We start from the raw sequence: 19,989 nt of genomic DNA, 5'->3' as shown, positions 1-19,989 counted from the left end.
TGAAGCCGAGGAAGAGCAGGTGACCCCACTGAAGAGAAAGAAGAAACTCCAGGCCCCGCCCAAGCCTGTTGAACATGCGATTCGCATAAGGGAGCCAATTTCACCTGTTCAGCCATCCCCTCCCGTGTTTGGAAAAGGGAAAGCTATTGTGGGTGAGATAAGAGTGATGTTAGGTGATGATGGACTTCTCAGTCTTGTTCGGGCAGTCACCTTGCATATTACTTTGTCTTATTTTTTAGCTTCTTGATTTATATGCCTCATATCTGTTTCTTCTAACCATGTTGTTTCTTGTTCTGTACAGACATGTCTCGGCAGATGCTTGATGCTTTGAAGAAGAGAATGGGCAGAAGCTTTAGTGCCTCTCCTCCGGCCAAAAAGTCTAAGTGCGGTGAGGGGTCCTCATATAAGGAAAAGAGGCCTGCTGGAGAGGTTATTGATCTTTCAGAGGAGCTAACTGCTGCAAACCCCTCTACCCCCAAAGCTGCTAAGTCCAAGGAGTTTGGACCACCGAAGGTTGGGTCTGAACTAGTCAGGAGTGAACCTGAACGGGTGCGAGCAGCTACTCCACCTTTGTCGGTGCTTCCAGAGGCTAAGAAGGGCAAGGAGATGCTGGCCCATTACATGAACCGGCTGGTTCCTGAGGTCAGTGAGCTACTAGCTGGTGCTGACAATGACTCTTCTTTGAAATTGCTGGTGGGCGGAGTCTTGAAGGAGTTCATGTTAGGTTTTATGCCCTAAATAAAACTCCATTTCAATGTAATCTATTTTATTCAACATCAATAAAGAAACAGAAGTATTTTTCATTCATTTGTGTATGTTTTGGTTCACTTTATCAATTGCTTGTCTATTTGATTTATAAATTCATCTTAAACCCTTTTTACATACTTGATCATGTTTATTGTGTTGTCATCACATTGGAAAGTAAACATGACTATGTGAATAAAGTTTCCTAGATTTATCACACACAGGGTTTTACTAATATGATAATCTACAACAAGAGTTTACTTGCATTTGGAGAAATGCTATGGTCTTTCCAGAACATTGGTTAAAGTAAAGCTCAGGTTGGATGCATGGAGTATGCATCGGAAGGGACCGATATTGAACTTTGACTTAGATTTAATTAAACTTACCGTAAAATCTATTCAAGTCAATATCGCCAAGTTGATCCTAGATCAAATGTTCTTAATCCTGTTATGATTAGGCTCAATCTTGAAAGGCTATTTGTGTTCTTTGATTTGTTAGTTAAGCCTACTTTTAGGTCAGGGTGATACGTACATTTTGGGAACACGGTAGTGCAATTGAGTGGGAGCGCTAGCATGAACATGGAATCTATAGCTTCTATCTGGCGAATAGTAAGCAAAGGATGATCTCCTTCGAGCTTGACCAAACGAACATAAATGGTGGAGTACTCATTTCACATAAGTTGAAATATCATTTATACGGGGTCAAGTTTTTAAGGATAAAATACATAGTAGGGTGTTACGGTAATCTAATCCCTTTATAGTGTAGATCATTCATATAGAGGATCATTGATCACATTAGGATTATAACAATGGATAACTAATGATGCGTCTATATGGTGGAACACATAGAGCATTCTATATACTGAGAGTGCAATTCTAACTTCTATGCGTGGATTCAACGAAGAATTAATAAGTTAGTGAATTTTAGTGCTAAATTCTTGATCTACTTATTGGAAGCTCGGTTATATAGACCCATGGTCCCCGCACTAGTTGAGATAATATTGTTTGTAAGACTCATGTAATTGGTTTTGATTAATCAATTTTAATTCACAAATTAGACTATGTCTATTTGTGAAATTTTCACTAAGTAAGGGCGAAATTGTAAAGAAAGAGTTAATAGGGGCATATTTGTTAATTATGATACTTTGTATGGTTCAATTAATAAATATGATAAATGACAATATTATTTAATAATTATTTATAGTTATTAAATAGTTAGAATTGGCATTTAAATGGTTGAATTAGGAAATTGGCATTTTTGAGAAAATCAAATACAAAAGTGTAAAAATTGCAAAATTGCAAAATACAAAAGCGTGCTGTTCGGACTGCTCACTCTCCAATTAAGAAGGCTTCGTCCGAGCGAATATATGTGGTGCCCTGTTCAGCATATCTCTTGCGAGCAGGTACATAAGGTTGATTCCATATGTCACCATCGGGTGATGCCACGTTAGAGTGTAAAAATTGGGATAACATCTACCCTGCTGGTTATTCGACCAAGTGAAGTAATTCCCCGTAGCTTTCACATCTTCTAACTGGCAGTTATTTACACAATTAGCAAACGTTGTATCAGGATAGAACTTGACCTTGTGTCAAACTCTCTCTTCCTTAGAGAGGATATCATTAAAATCACCCATCAAAAGCCAGTTGTCTTTTGCAGCCCACTCATTTAAATCCTTCCATAAAAACTGCCTACCATTCTTAAGATTGAGTGCATAGATGATAGTAACAAAGCTACTATAAGTGGGATCCATTGTAGAGACTTTTAAATGCATTAATTGACTAGTACATTTAGTAATATCTACAATGTACCTCACTAGATTCCAAGCGATGACAATCCTTCCTCCATGGTGCCAAGCTATGTTTTTTCGAGAAACACCATCCATCAAACACATTAAGGTACAAGGTCCCCAATTTGTGAACCTTGACCCTTATCTCGAGGAGCCCCACCAAACCAACACCCTGAGCCTGAATGAATTGTTTGACTGACCTTTGTTTTTCAGTGTTGTTGCCCCCCCAAACATTCCAACAAAGGAACTTATCCATTTCTAGGAGAGGGATCTCCCCCCCCCCCCCCTCTTGTATTTGCTTGGTTGTCCTTCATTACTTCTTCCTGAATGCCCTATTGTTCTCCACTACTACTAGCCAGAATGCTGATAGTATTCTCTATCATAGTTTCTGCAGGAGCCTCTTTACTTTTGGTTCTTTTCCCATTAGTGACAACTTGAAAACCCTCTGCATCCAAATTTGGTTTCTAGCAGTATCATTCCTTTTATCAACTTTGATTACCCATTCCTATTTTGTCAGTGATTTTTTCTTGCATTCCTCTGCCGTGTGCCCTATACCAAAGCAATGCTTACATAGATTGGGCTTCCATTCATACTATACAACAACATGTGTATTCAGTCCATACTCATTCTCAAATTCCACTACTCCAGGCAAGTCTTGGTCGATACTAACCTCTATTAGTATCCTGGGGTAGCTTAGCCTTTCTCTTTCTTTAGTGACAGCATCTACCATTATTGGTTTGCCTATTTGTCCAACAATTTTGAACAATGATTTCTGCCCCCAATACTTGGTATCAAGAGCTATCTTCATAATTATATAAATTAAAAGGTAATTATGTATTATGTATTATATATATGTTGATATATTCAGAATGAATAAAATTATTGTTTTTTACATGAATGTGAATCGTTAATTATATGATCAAATTGAGTTAGAAATTTTACAATTTTACTAAAAAAAAAGTATACACCATATTTTGTGGTATAGGTTTAATGTAAGTTCACACACAAAACATATCGATAAGAACCTTCCTCCTTTGCCAAAGCCAAAAATATGCATCACTAATTACAACAAAGGACCTAGAAGGAAATTAAAAAGTATTTGTGTCTTGATTTGTCAAATCAGATCTCATCTCTTTTAGCTAGCATATAAACAAATATAACAACACGATAAGCATATACAACTTTTGCAGTAGAGAAAATGAAAAAGAAAAATAGAAGGATATAAATGTCCCTACCCTACAAACATTAATACATCAAATGAAGAAAATATGATTTACTTTTTCCCATAACCCCAATCCAAAGGAAATATACAATGGGATATGATTTTGATGTTTTACATCATTACAATCCAATTTAAGCGATGTAGATGGCTCCTTGTAGAGTCTAGTCTTTGTAGACTGCCTTTTGTCTTCTGTGTAGAAATCCTTTTGTGTTCTGTGTTTCTATTTGTGTTGTTGTTTCAGTGAAGTTTTTTCTTTGTGCGTTTTAGTGTGCTGGGTGTGGGCTGCTTGGTGTTTTGTTTTCTATTTTTTGTGTTTACCCTGTGCCTCTTTGTTTCTTGTGGTGGTGGTTCCTCTTTTGGTGCGATGGAGGGTAAAGGCAAGAACATGAACATTCAGGTGGACGTGACTGATGAGATTACAAACCACCTTTTGCAAAGATACAGTGCGCTAGAGATGGAGATGCTAGAAATGTTTAAAGACATCACTCTTCAAGATGTGGTTGCAAGCAAGGCTTGCATGGGAAAGGTAGTAGGCTGCACATATATGGAAGCTTCGGTTGTGACGAAGATTATAGTGGGAGCTTGGTGAAGGATGGGATTTTGGAAAATAAAAAATTGCGAAGATGGAGTCCTTGGGTTTTTCTTCAAGGATGAAGATGACTGCTGTTGCATACTAGAAAGAATGCATTGGCTGGTCAATGGTGTTCATCTGAACATCAATCCTTGGCTTGTGGAGGGTGAGGTTCGGTTGGGTGAGTTTGAAGTGGCCATGTTTTGGGTCCAATTCCATGGCCTTCCCATCTGGTGTTTATCAAACAACAATCCTCTGATCATTGCAAAAAAGGTGGGTAACTTCGTCAAGGTGGAGGACAGAAGAAAAGAAGAACTGGTGAGAAGGGGTATCTCCATTGTTGGGTCGATATTTGGATGACTCACCATATCCTCCAGGTTTTTTCCTCACTACTGACGGTAAACCTAAATCATGGATTCAATTTAAGTATGAAAAATTGCCTCTTTTGTGCTTCAACTGTGAGAGATTACCACATAGGGATAGAATTTGTCATACTTCGACTACGATGGTCACTCCCAAGTCGGGTAATGCTGTTCAAATGTATGGCACCTGGATTAAAAGTGACAAAGGAAGGAGCAACTATTTCAATATGGCGGGCAAGGGCGTGACTAAGCTAATCACATCAACTAAGGAGGTTCCTGAGTGGAATATCAGTCAAAAAAATGTAAGAACACTTGGAAAACAAGAAATGTAGCTTCTGGGCAGATTACCCAAGTTGTGACCAGAGTTGAGAGAGGCAAACAACCTGTGATGGTGGAGGACCGTGTCGTTAGCGATGAGGTGAGCTATCAAAAAGGTGATTCAGTACGAGGTGGCATGGCCATTACCCTGTATTCTTCTGACATTATGATGGAGGATCGTGGGAATATTGTGCATGGGAATGTTGAAGGTATAGCTGCTGAGGTGGGAAATGAGGAAATTTTGAATTTTTAGGGTCCCAATTGGGCCTGAAATTTTGGACCTACCACAACCAGACTTTTCTTTGATGGATGGGAGAGAAGATTTAATTTCGGATATTGGGCCTTCTATTTCCCAAAGCTTGGAGGTGCCTTACTCTTGGTTATGCCGGTCCCAAAGACCTCATCTTTTCCTAGAACCAACTCCTATTTGTTGGCCCAATAACGACTCTAAAGCCCAAAAGATGTTTTTCCAACTGTATGGACTAGACTTCACCAATCTCTACAACAGTCAGGCCTCTTTAATTTCCAACCCACTTGATCTTTCAGAGATGATTGTGCATTTGTTGGGCAGTAGAAAAAAAATCATACATGGTTTCACCAATATCCTCCTACTTTGAAGTTTTCTTTGCCTAGTTTTCCTAGCAAAGAGGTGAGCAGATTCCTGAAGAGTCTAATGTAGCAAACTGCTTTTGCATTGGTGCTGGAGACAAGAACAGGGGTTCTCAGAAAAAGGGCCATGGAAGGAAATCTAGATGCAACGATAAGTTGGCGACTTCATCCAAAAGAACCTCAGGGTTAAAATTAGGAGATGAAGGCAACGAGATGAGCACTTGAATGTGGAACAGAATGAATTACCAAGTAACTTAGAAGTGATTTTAGCTAATTGTGTTGAGGTTCCAATCCCGTAATCAGAATTTTGTCAATGGCGAGGAGGAGGCCACAAGCATGCCCCCACCTTCATCATGAGGTGCCTGTCCTGAAACTATCGTGGGCTTCGAAAGCCTACGACAGAAAGAACCCTCTTGGGTTTAATCTGTGAGACTAATGTGGATGTGTTGTTTCTCTCTGAGACTAAGGTGGGAATGGAGGTAGTGACTGTTATCATGAATCGATTGGGTTTTGCAAATGTCATTGGGATTTCGTCAGTTGGAATGGGCAGAGGTTTTTGTTTGGCTTGGAGGCAAGGGATTTGTGATTCATGTTATAGAGATTTTTTACTCGAGGTTTCATGGTGTAATTCTGGAGGCTCGTAATTTTTTTCAGCGTCATTTGTTTTGTATTTATGGAACTCACTACGCTAACTTGAAAGGGGCCTTTTTGAGTTGGTTTATGAATAAAGTGGCGGGATTGTAATGACCGCATAGTTAAATCATGGGAATTAGCAGAAAATTAAGAGGTTCAATAATTATTATGTAATTTTGTGTTTTTAAGTAGGAATTAGGGCTTATTGTCATAAATAAGTCTTAGGAAAATATTTTCTCAATTTCAGAGATATATTTGAATACTAGATGCATTAATTGTGTTACATGTGAATTTTTATGAATTTCATGTTTTATGCTCGGTAACTGTGGAATGCGACGTGCGGCCTATAGAGTCACTTGGTTGTGGTTTAGAAGTTTTGATTTTATGGGGTATATAGTGGACATTTAGAAGGTAGAGAGTGTTCGGGGTTATGTTTTTGGACCATAATACCCCTAGGTCTTAAGGTTATCTTTATTTTAAGATAGGGGCATTTAGGTCCTTTCATGTTAGCTTGTAAATGATTTATTATTTGAATTAATATAATCAAATTTCTAATTTTTCCTCTAGTGAGCATATGTTATGCTGAAATAGGGATAGGATTTGATTTAGAAATTAAAAATAAATTAAAGAAAATACAAGTAAACCTCTTTAATACAAGTAAACCTCTTTTCTCTCTCTCTCTCTGGGGGTCAATCACCTAGAAGCTTTGAAGCTTAGGGAAATTTCTTACTTTTCTTCAACAAATCAGAAGGGTTTTGGTGAGATAATTCTTAAGGTTAGGAAGCAATAGCTCTTGGTAAGCAAATTCTCTTCTTTTCCTTTGAATTTTTGTAATTAAGTTGGTGTTCATGAAATTGTTGTAGGTTTGGGTTGTTGTTGTTTCTGTTTTCTGAGATGGTTTTAAGGATACTTATGTTAAATTTAGTTGAATTAGAGGCTTGTTGTGAGGTTTGGTCAAGGTTTGAGCTTAAGAGCTCAAACTTGGCTCTTCCATGGTGATTTTCATTTTAGAGGTAATTTCTTGAGTTTATTGCCTAGAATATGTTTATTATGGTGTGTTTAGGTATTCAGAAAAGTTTGGTAGCATATGGAATTAATTGGACCAAGTTATGGGGGTTGGAAGATTGGAATTTTTTTGTGTTTTTCTGCCCAGACAACCAGAATTCCGGTTGGTTTAGGGCTGTACCAACTGGAATTCCTGTTGGACTGTATCAGGTAAGACCGATTTTAGTATTTTGGCCATAACTTTTCATTTGGGTGTCCGTTTTAGACGTTCTATATACCGTTTTAAAGCTTATGACGAGCTCTATGATATGGTATATAAATTAGAGCAAAATTGTGTACTTTATTTTAGGGTGTCTCCACCACATAGTTTGGTAGAAAAACCCTAGGTTCTTTTTAGACATAAGAAAAGTGTTCTAGAGTAAACACTTATCAGTTGTGCGTATGTTGTGACATAGGGGCTTATAAATCGTTGTGCAGTAGCTTCCACTCAGGGTTACCAGCATACTTGCATTCGGAACAAAGGTAAGATTAGTATAATGCTTTGCATATGTGTTTACATGTTAGTTATGCCTGCTAGGTTACATTACAATAACGGTATGAGTATATTTAATATTATATTGGATATCGATAAATGTATGTTGGCATTTGTACTACTCGACATAACACATCGGTACGACTAGAGTACGACTAGCGTACTGAGTATAGGCTGATATTATAGTTGATAATACTGTACTACTTGACCGTTTCACATCGGTACGGCTAGTGTACACTAGCGTATCGAGTATAGGCTGATATTGTGGTCACTAGTACTATCGTTTGAACGTTCTTGACTCAGTACCGTGTTGGATGCGGGGAAGGGTTACGGTTAGGGGTATGGGCGCCTAATCTTAATCCTGTTTACATTTATGTTACGATTATACTTTTCTTACTGAGTCTGTCGACTCACAGTTACTATGTGTATGTGCAGGTTTGAGCTAGAATCGAACCATTGAAGAGTCTAAAGCTAAGGATGAAGATTGTACATATCATGACGATTTAGACCTGGAGTGTTCAGAGTCTTTGGGAAAATGCCAGCTCACTTTTGTTGGTCGCTAGACGTCTACTTTTGATTTATAAATAGTTCAAAACTTATGTAACTTTTAAAATGGGATCCCGGATTATGTAAAATATTATGTTTAAAAATTAAAGTAAATTTATACGATAAAGTTTCTAATCATTCACATTTTTATTAAACCCTTTGATTAGCAAAGGCGTGCACGGTATCTAGAAAACACCGCAACACGCCTAATCTAGTAGGGTGTAATAATTTTGGTATCAAAGCCGCCAGGTTGTTCTTCGAAGATCGTCAAGATATGCACAATCATCTATTGGGTTTTATGCCCTAAATAAAACTCATTTCAATATAATCAGATTTACTTATTAACATAGATCAGAAATAACATTTAATGTTGCATGGTTCACATGATTTATTTCATGATTATATGTACATAATGTATAAATTCATCTGAAACCCTTTTCACATACTTGATCCTGTTTATTGTGTCGTCAACACATTGGAAAGTAAACATGACTATGTGAATAAAGTTTCCTAGATTTATCAGACATATGGTTTTACTGATATGATAATCTACAACAGAGTTTACTTGTATTTGGAGAAATACTATGTTCTTTCCAGAACATTGGTTAAAGTAAAGCTCAGGTTGGATGCATGGAGTATGCATCGGAAGGGACCGATATTGAACTTTGACTTAGATTTAATTAAACTTACCGTAAAATCTATTCAAGTCAATATCGCCTAGTTGATCCTAGATCAAATGATCTTAATCCTGTTATGATTAGGCTCAATCTTGAAAGGCTATTCGTGTTCCTTGAATTGTTAGTTAAGCCTACTTTTAGGTTAGGGTGATACGTACTTTTTGGGAACACGGTAGTGCAATTGAGTGGGAGCGCTAGCATAAACATAGAATCTATAGCTTCTATCTGGCGAATAGTAAGCAAAGGATGATCACCTTCGAGCTTGACCAAACGAAAATAAATGGTGGAGATCTCATTTCACATAAGCTGAAATATCATTTATACGGGGTCAAGTGTTTTAAGGATAAAATACATAGTAGGGTGTTACGGTAATCTAATCCCTTTACTGTGTAGATCATTCATATAGAGGATAATTGATCACATTAGGATTATAACAATGGATAACTAATGATGTGTCTATATGGTGGAACATATAGAGCATTCTATATACTGAGAGTGCAATTCTAAGTTCTATGCGTGGATTCAACGAAGAATTAATAAGTTAGTGAATTTTAGTGCTAAATTCTTGATCTACTTATTGGAAGCTCGGTTATATAGACCCATGGTCCCCCCACTAGTTGAGATAATATTGCTTGTAAGACTCATGTAATTGATTTTGATTAATCAATTATAATTCACAAATTAGACTATGTCTATTTGTGAAATTTTCACTAAGTAAGGGCGAAATTGTAAAGAAAGAGTTTATAGGGGCATATTTGTTAATTATGATACTTTGTATGGTTCAATTAATAAATATGATAAATGACAATATTATTTAATAATTATTTATAGTTATTAAATAGTTAGAATTGGCATTTAAATGGTTGAATTAAGAAATTGGCATTTATGAGAAAATTAGATACAAAAGGTGTTAAAATTGCAAAATTGCAAAAAGCAAGGCCCAATCCATTAAAGCTATGGTCGGCCACCTATTGTAGGTTTTTAAGTTAATTTTTTCATTATTTTAATGCCATATAATTCAAATCTAACCCTAGTGGAATGCTATAAATAGATAGTGAAGGCTTCAGGAAAATTAGACTTTTCTTCAGACTTCTGAATCAGAAAAAACTGAGCCTTCTCTCTCCCTATCTTTAGCTGCCACTTCTTCTTTCTCTTCCTTTGAATTTCGAACTACCTTAGTGTGAGAGTAGTGCCCACACACATCAAGTGATACCTCAATCATAGTGAGGAAGATCGTGAAGAAAGATCATCAGCAAAGAAGTTTCAGCATCAAAGACTCAGAGAAAGAGATCCAGGTTCAGATATTGATAATGCTCTGCTACAGAAAGGAATCAAGGGCTAGATATCTGAACGGAATGAGTCATATTATTCCGCTGCACCCAATGTAAGGTTTCTTAAACTTTATATGTGTTTATTTGATCGTTTTAGAAAGTTCTTATTTAGGATGTTAATAAACATACTTGTGAGTAGATCTAAGATCCTGGTAAAATAATTTCCAACATCATCCTCTGAGATAAGCTTGACTCATGGTTCGGTAAGTTTTTGCATGCTTTATCAGATTTATTAGTTATGCATGATTAGGGAAATATGATCGAAAGCATATTAGTAATTGATAGCTGAATATGAGCATATTAATTTCCCATGTAAGCGGTAGTTATATTCTAGTCGATTGCCACCTAACCTAGCTGACTCATGAATGTGCAGGGTGGTCCTATAGAATGGACGTCTGGCAAGACTCATGTAGTAGGGCTAAGGTGGACGATACTGGAGGCGGTTGGAGAGATTGGGATCCCCCTTATACTCAGGACCATGAAAAGACTTATGGAGGTGAATATGAAAATCCACAGTAGGCTCCGTCAGATTTTGGAGTAAATGTTCGTTGAAATGGAAGCTAGGATTCAACGACAAGATGAGGAGACTAAGAGATTGAAACAACAAGGGTCTTCTAATGTACCTTCGTCTCAATTTCCCATTGCTTTTATTCCGGTGTTCTCAGCAGCACAGAGAGTGGCTGGTAACCAAATAGAATTATCTGATGGGAGTTTTTTGTTGCAAGGACCTTCAGTTATTCTGAAAAATCTAGATGAGATGAATATTCCTTCAGTCGCGTACACTACAGAGTTTGCTCATGATTCTCGAGGGACTCTAGCTATTGGTGAGGTCACTGTTCCTCCTACCTCTCGTTTAGGAAGAGATGGGAGTGAGTTATTAATTAATCAAAGTAACAAGGCTCCATCAATTTCAGGGGGCTCGAGACAGAGAAAGAAGTTCTAAAGAAAGCAAACACGGGGGTGGCCATTTGAGCATCCCTGAGAGTTGTTATACTTATCCAAAGTGTGTCCATTGCAGGAAGCATCATCTGGGAGAGTGTAGGCGTGGAAAATGCTTTTGTTGTGGCCAGGTAGAACACTACAAGAAAGACTACCCATGGCTATAGAAGAAGGGACCAAATTAGGGGAAGAATCCCCTCCTTGTTTGGGTGGTAGTTATTACCCAAACCAAAGTTGAAGATAGCTTTTCTATGGTGTTAGGTCAGTTTCTTATCAACTGTTTTATTAGACCTTATGTTAATTAACTTTGAGACTGCACGTTAGTATGTGGTAGACAAGGTGATTAATAAATTGGATAAATCTTGAAATAGTTGTGAAATAGGGTTTGGAACTCAATTACCTAGTGGGGAATTAGTTGTCTCCAAAGGGATAGCTCAGGTCTATGCTGATTAGTTGGAAATAGGAAGTTAATACTGACCTCGTAGTTTTTGGTGTAGTAGAGTATGAGATGTTACTCGAAATGGAATTATTATTTAAACCAGATGCTGGTAACAATTGAAAATGAAGACTCGTTTGTATTATGGTATTAAGGATGGGGTTGTTAAGCTCCAGTTTTCACAATAATAAAAGATAATATCCATCATGGGATGGATGTGTAGGGTCTTTAGTAATGGTGATAGATACTTTCAGGCAGAGATAATTCAACCTCTAGACATTAAAATAGTATAAGAGTATTTGTATGTATTTTCGGTAGAGCTTCTTAAATTATTATTACAACAAGAATAGACTTTGTTGATGTTTTGGTAGTTAGAGCAGAAATTGTTTTAAGGCATTTTATTGAATGGCCCCAACAAAAATTTAGGAGAGTAAAGTGATGATTTCAGGGAGCGATTAATTTAAGAGTTACTTAAACTAGGACACCACCATGGAAATTCCTGAGGTTGGTTATTATGAAGGAAGATAAATCAATTATATGAATGTAACTATCAAATATTATGCAAGTTGCTAATCATGATAAATACCCCCTGATAGGGAGTTTGAGTGATTCATTTATTTTGGAAAAGGTAGATATCTTTAAGAATGATCCTTGCTCGGGTTATCATTGATTGAGAATAAGAGAAGAAGCATTTCTGGTAGTGTATGTTAAATATATCTTTGAGCACCCTTTATCAAGAATGATGGAAGGGTAACATCTATGGATGGTTCTACCAGATAATGGGATCATAATTAACATGGGGTAAGGTTGAATTGATCAAGCTTTGACCAAGATTAGACATCGATGTCAGAATTGAAGTTTTCCGTGATAGGTTAGTTATGGTATTATGATTTGAAAGGGTTATTTTAAGATTTCAAACTTACAATAGAGCAGATTAAGGGGAAGTAGTGAGCTACGTGGACAGGCAATTGATAAATTGGTTTCCAAGAGCTGAAGTTATAGTTGAATTCAACCTTAATGTTAACATGACTATTATATCAAGAGAAGTTCTTGGTCTTTTGTAAGGTAGACAGAAAGGATGTGGAGGGTGATTTAAAGTAAATTTTAGCGTTACTATCTATTCACCTTGTCAATTGACGGAGTATAAGCAGTGATACCCAAATCACTATCTGGAATTTGTGAATAGAGATTATGTAATTTTGTGTTTTTAAGTAGGAATTAGGGCTTATTGTCAAAAATAAGTCTAGGAAAATATTTTTTCAATTTCAGAGATATATTTGAATACTAGATGGATTAATTATGTTATATGTGAATTTTTATGAATTTCATGTTTTATGCTCGGTAACAGTGGAATGCAACGTGCGGCCTATAGAGTAACTTGGGTGTTGTTTAGAAGTTTTGATTTTATTGGGTATGTAGTGGACATTTAGAAGGTCGAGAGTGTTCGGTGTTATGGTTTTGGACCATAATACCCCTAGGTCTTAAGGTTATCTTTATTTTAAGAAAGGGGGTATTTAGGTCATTTCATGTTAGCTTGTAAATGATTTATTATTTGAATTAAGATTATCAAATTCCTAGTTTGTCCTCTAGTGAGCATATGTTATGCTGAAATAGGGATAGGATTTGATTGAGAAATTAAAAATAAATTAAAGAAAATACAAGTAAACCACTTTTCTCTCTCTCTCTCTCTTTGGGGGTCGGTCACCTAGAAGTTTTGAAGCTTGGGGAAATTTCTTACTTGTCTTAAACAAAATTAGAAGGGTTTTGGTGAGATAATTCTTAGGGTTAGGAAACAACAGCTCTTGGTAAGCAAATTCTCTTTTTTTCCTTTGAATTTTTGTAATTAAGTTGGTGTTCATGAAATTGTTGATGATAGGTTGTTGTAGGTTTGTGTTGCGGTTGTTTCTGTTTTCTGAGATGGTTTTAAGGATACTTATGTTAAATTAAGTTGAATTAGAGGCTTGTTGTGAGGTTTGGTCAAGGTTTGAGCTTAAGAGCTCAAACTTGGCTCTTCCGTGGTCATTTTCATTTTAGAGGTAATTTCTTGAGTTTATTGCCTAGAATATGTTTATTATGGTGTGTTTAGGTATTCAGAGAAGTTTGGTAGCATATGGAATTAATTGGACCAAGTTATGGGGGTTGGAAGATTGGAATTGTTTCGTATTTTTCTGCCCAGACAACCAGAATTCCGGTTGGTTTAGGGCTGTACCAACTGGAATTCCTGCTGGACTGTATCGGGTTAGGCCAATTTTAGTATTTTGGCCATAACTTTTCATTTGGGTGTCCGTTTTAGACGTTCTATATACCGTTTTAAAGCTTATGATGAGCTCTATGATATGGTATATAAATTAGAGCAAAATTTTGTACTTTATTTTAGGGTGTCTCCACCACATAGTTTGGTAGAAAAACCCTAGGTTCTTTTTAGACATAAGAAAAGTGTTCTAGAGTAAACACTTATCAATTGTGCGTATGTTGTGACATAGGGGCTTATAAATCGTCGTGCAGCAACTTCCACTCAGGGTTACCAGCATACTTGCATTTGGAACCAAGGTAAGATTAGTATAATGATATGCATATGTGTTTACATGTTAGTTATGCTGCTAGGTTACATTACAATAGCGGTATGAGTATATTTGATATTATATTAGATATCGATAAATGTATATTGGCATTTGTACTACTCGACAGTATCACATCGGTACGACTAGAGTACGACTAGCGTACCGAGTATAGGCTAATTTTATAGTCGATAATACTGTACTACTTGACCGTATCACATCAGTACGGCTAGAGTACGATTAGCGTATCGAGTATAGGCTGATATTGTGGTCACTAGTGCTGTCGTTTGAACGTTCTTGACTCAATATCGTGTTAGATGCGGGGAAGGGTTACGGTTAGTGGTATGGGTGCCTAATCTTAATCCTATTTACATTTATGTTATGATTATGCTTTTCTTACTGAGTCTGTCGACTCACAGTTACTATGTGTATGTGTAGGTTTGAGCTAGAATCGAACCATTGAAGAGTCTAAAGCTAAGGATGAAGATTGTACATATCATGACGGTTAGACATGGAGTGTTCAAAGTCTTTGGGACAGTGCCAACTCACTTTTGTTGGTCCCTAGACGTCTACTTTTGATTTATAAATAGTTTATAAACTTATGCAACTTTTAAAATGGGATGCCAGATTATGTAAAATATTATGTTTAAATATTAAAGTAAAGTTATACGATAAAGTTTTTTAATCATTCACATTTTTATTAAACGCTTTGATTAATAAAGGCATGCACAGTATCTAGAAAGCACCCTAACACGCCTAATCTAGTAGGGTGTCACAGGGATGCTCTAAACCATGGGTAGTTGTTGGTGATCTCTATGTGATAGATGACATTAAAAATATGGTAAGCGACAAAAGTTAGATGACTTTAATTAGATGATCTGTAGAGTTTCGTAGGGGTATGGATGAATTTATAGGAGTTGCTCGAATGCAAATAAATTCTACTCGACTTACTCGATCCCCGTGCATGAGATTTCTAAATGTGAACTTCAAGAGTCCAGATAATATTCGAGTACATTTGTTTATGCATGGCATCCAACAATCGTACACAACCTTGTATTTTCATGGGATGAACTTCACGCAACCGGCTATAGAAATAGTATACAACGATGAAGAAGAAATGACAGATGTGATGGCTGATATTTTAAGAGAAGATCCTGCCTTTGACGATACAAGTTCTACCACTGATTCATTCAACGAGTCCCCGCTAAATGGTAGTGGTAAGTACGATAATTTTTACAAGGATATGGAAAGCAAATTGTCTCCAGGTTGTAAAAAATCAGCACTCAATGCTTTGGTGAAGCTGATGCACTATAAAGTTCTCAATAAGTGGAGTAACAATTCATTTGATATGTTACTCTCCATATTGAGTGAGTTATTTTCAGAGGGTGCAAAATTAACCAAGTCCCATTAAGAGTCAAAGATGAAGTTGCGTAACCTTAGTTTAGGTTATGACTCCATTGATGTATGCAAGTATGACTATGTCTTATTTTGGAAGGAGAATGAGAAAAAATATTTCTGTCCTATTTGTGGCGGGAGTCGTTGAAAAAAGGAAAAAGGAAATGAGAAAAAAGTTGCTCTTGAAGTTATGCGATATTTTTCCCTAACTCCGAGACTAAAGAGGTTATACAGTTCAAGACACTCGGTCGAGGACATGCAGTGGCATCATTCCAAGAGATCAAAAGAGGATGACGTGCTTAGACACCCTACAGATGTAAGAGTGGAAGCAGTTTGATAGGCACCACCCATCCTTTGCACTTGAATCCAGAAATGTGAGGTTGGATTTGGCCACTGATGGGTTCGATCAGTTTGGTAACATGAGTAACTCTTATAGCGTGTGGCCTGTTATTTTAGTCCTGTATAACTTACCCCCTTGGAAGTACATGAAAGTGGAGTCATTGATGTTGTCTCTATTGATTCCAGGGCACATTGCGGGTGGAAAAGACATGGATGTTTTTATGAGACTATTGATTGATGAATTGAAAGAGTTATGAGAGTCAGGTGTCCAAGCTTGAGATGCTTACAATAGGACTGTGTTTACAATGTGTGCTACTATTTTGTGGACCACTAATGACTACCCGATGTATGCAATAATGTCTGGTTGGAGCACCAAAGTGTACAAGGCGTGCCCCACTTGTAATGAACATACCCCTTCCATTGGATTGCGCAGCAAGATTGGTTATGTTGGGCACAAAAAGTTTCTTGAAATGGATGATCCAAGGCGGAGAAGTAAAAAATACGATAGAAAAACTGAGAAAAGACCACCTCCTCTAAAATTGTCGAGGGACCATGTTTTAGCTTAGCTGTAGAGATACAATATCCTTTGCCTGGAAAACACAAGAAATTTGGTGGAGTCAAATATAAACGTTCTATATAGCTGAGTAAAATTGGTCAAAGAAGAGTATATTTTTTGAACTAGAGTATTAGAAGGACCTGTCTCTCAGACATAATCTCGACGTAATGCATATCGAGAAAAATGTGTGCGACAGTGTACTTGGAACTCTTTTATGTATTGAGGGCAAGTCTAAGGATACAGACAAAGCAAGATTAGATTTGGAGGACCTTAAAATACGTCGTAAGTTGTGGTTGTTTAAAGACCGCAATGGGAATTGGAGGAAACTGTCTGCTAGTTAGAGAAGACAGATTTGCTTCAAATTTAGAGAAGAATGTGAATGAGACCGAAGATAAGATTCTAGCCTGAATTCTCACGGTTGACATGTGTTGTTACAATGCTTGATGTCGGGGCATTAGAAAGTTTTTGAAGAAAGAAGTCTGTGATACAATAATTGAACTGTGTGTATTTTTCCAAAAATTGTGCTCTAAAACATTGAATGTTGAAGACCTATAGATCATGCAAAAAGATATTTTGGACAATCTTTGCAAATTGTAAACCATTTTCCCACCAGCATTTTTTGACATAATGGTTCACTTGGTGATGCATTTACCTAATGAAGTGATACTTGGGGGACCAGGGCACTTCAGGTGGATGTATCCAATTGAACGAGTCATGTCCGTGTACAAATAATATGTAAAAAATTGATCTCAACAGGAAGGATCTATTTGTGAAGCTTATGCAGTTAACGAGACCTTAAGCTTTTGTTCAATGTACTTCTAGGAAGTTGAATTTCGATTTAACTAACAAGATCAAAATTGTGATGTCCTCCCAAATAAGCCTGAAAGGGAATTCTCTGTATTCAAGCATGTTGGGCGACCAATTGGTAAGAGGACCATTGTTTCTTTACCAATGTAAGAAAAGCTTAAGGCAGAGTGGTACATTCTGAACAATTGTAATGAAGTGGAGAAGTATATCACGTAAGATACTTTTTGCATTCTTAATTTAGTTCTCTTCACTGAAAACAATCTCTTACATGATACTATTTGTGTGTAGTGAGCATAGGAACGAGCTATAACTTAAGGGTGATCAAAATCTTGACACAATTTAAGAGAATGAGCTTCCCAATTGGTTCAAGTCTCGAGTAAGTATTGCTTTCTACTAATTTTGTCATTCAAATACGGTTTATTGTCCTAGTATTGATTACATTTTTCACCCAATATTAAATCAATCAACTCCAAGCAGATAATCCTGTAGAAGTATCAGATGAGTTGTACGACATCGCAAATCCCTCTAATCCAACATGCTATTGTTATCCTAGATGTATTATTAACAATGTTAAATTCTTAGTTGAGATCGGGATGATAATCGTAATACCAAAAATAGTGGTGTTTTGGTGCCTGGAGAAGGTGGTAAAAATTTTTATGGCGTACTCAAACAAGTGTACGAGTTCACTTACTTGAAGGATTATAGTGTTATTATTTTTAGTTGCAAGTGGTGGGACACAAACGGTAACAGGACAAAAAGTGATGGTTTTTTCACTAGTGTCTGTGTCCCCTGTGAATGGTACTAAAATGAACCATTAATACTTGCATCCCAACCAAAATTGATATATTACATTCCCGACCTGAAGAATGGATTTGATTAGAAGCTTGTCAATTTTTACACCCCTGGCAATGTTTGGGATTTCTCAGATGAGGACGATGATGAGACCAGGACTATACAAGAAAGAAACTCTTTGGAAATCCAGTTAGTCGTTCAACTTGCATAGCTAGACGATGTCAAATATGTTCGTGATGATGTTGACCCAATTGAAGTGACCAACAGGGACCGTGAGCAGCCTAACCGTGAATATTTAGATGGTTCCATTGTTTATAATGATGATGAAGACACTAGTGATAGTGATAGTGATAATAAAAATAATGTACCTATTAATGATGATGATGATTATGATGACTTCTAGACTTTAAAATATTATAATATTTAAACCCACTATTAATTAAATCAAATACGCTTTTTTCTGTTAATAGTTTGATTAATTAATTTTTCGTAGCTTGTATGTATAAAATAGTTGATGCAACTGCAAGCAATAGTAAGAAAAAGGGAGTTAAGGGAAAGTACAAGGGGAAAAATATTGAACAGAACTTGCCAAGCAGCCTGCCGGTCAGAAATTAAAATTTAGATTTCATATGGGGATTGGGGCCCCAGTAGACACTATGGTAATAAGTTTAACAATTATATCTAGTTTCTTGTTCGAAATACCATATCTTTGAACAACTTTGAGTTCGAGGACATTGAGGTACAGTCATTCAGACTATATGGGACAGAATAGTGGTAACATTCAAATTTTTATTGTAATAGATCAAACAAAATTATTATACAAAAAAATAAATATATATGATTTTAATGTTTATTTTTTTTAGACTAAGTTTGAGTTCCCAACTAAGAATCCTATGTTTGAGGATTACATTCTTAAATCAATGTCAAAACGGTTACGTGACTGGAGAACAGATACGCAAAAGGCATGGAAGGAGAATATTTAAAAATATGGAGAGGTAGAAGCGACTAAGATATCACGTCAGATATGGTGACACCGGAGGTGTGGGCGGAAGCTATCGCATACTGGAAAGACCCAAAACAGCATGTATTAATTGAAAGTTGTAAAATTTAATATCCATTAACTTATGATTTTTTTCTCATTTTGATAACAATAAGTTCTTAGTTAGCCACATTGTGAGCGGGACATGATATTTTCAGCATAGTAATTTGTCTAAAAATTTATATTTTTCGAATAATATCTTTCTAATTTTTTATATTGTATAAAAATAGGCTGGTCCCCAGACAAAAGAGCTTTCCAATGTTGTGGATACTTTTGCAAAGTTTCACTGCAAGGACAATAAATGGTGCGATGAGCACACACAATAATTGCATGTAAGTAATTTTATACTTTTAATAAACTCGTTCTATATTTTAATTTCTATTCAACTCTAACAGTTTGTTGAAATATTTTGTAGGCCAAAATAGTTGAGGTTTGTGAAACTCAACCAGTGCCAACCAATGTCCCGCGGTAGTACAATGTCGACCCCACCTAATTTTCTGCAGATATGCCTGTTATGACACAGGTGCTGGGAGAGTGGTCACGCCACTTGAGAGGAATGGGCCAGTTGCCGAGGGTAGGTCCCTCCAGGCAGTCCATTTTCACTCAAGAGGAATATGAGGCCCTGAAGCGAAGGGTGGAAGAGCAGGAAGCACGGTACGAGTGGCAACAACAGATAAAGCAGACTCGGAATTAAATCATGAGTGTGTTTCAGCAACAAATGATGTAATTAGTCGTGTTGTTCTAGGATTTAATATGTCCCTGATGTCTTCGATTCCACCAATTCCACTATTT

This window comes from Cannabis sativa, chromosome 1 (genome assembly GCF_029168945.1).
Source record: "Cannabis sativa cultivar Pink pepper isolate KNU-18-1 chromosome 1, ASM2916894v1, whole genome shotgun sequence".
In the NCBI taxonomy this organism is placed as follows: domain Eukaryota; kingdom Viridiplantae; phylum Streptophyta; class Magnoliopsida; order Rosales; family Cannabaceae; genus Cannabis; species Cannabis sativa.
Note: the sequence above shows the minus strand (reverse complement) of the source record.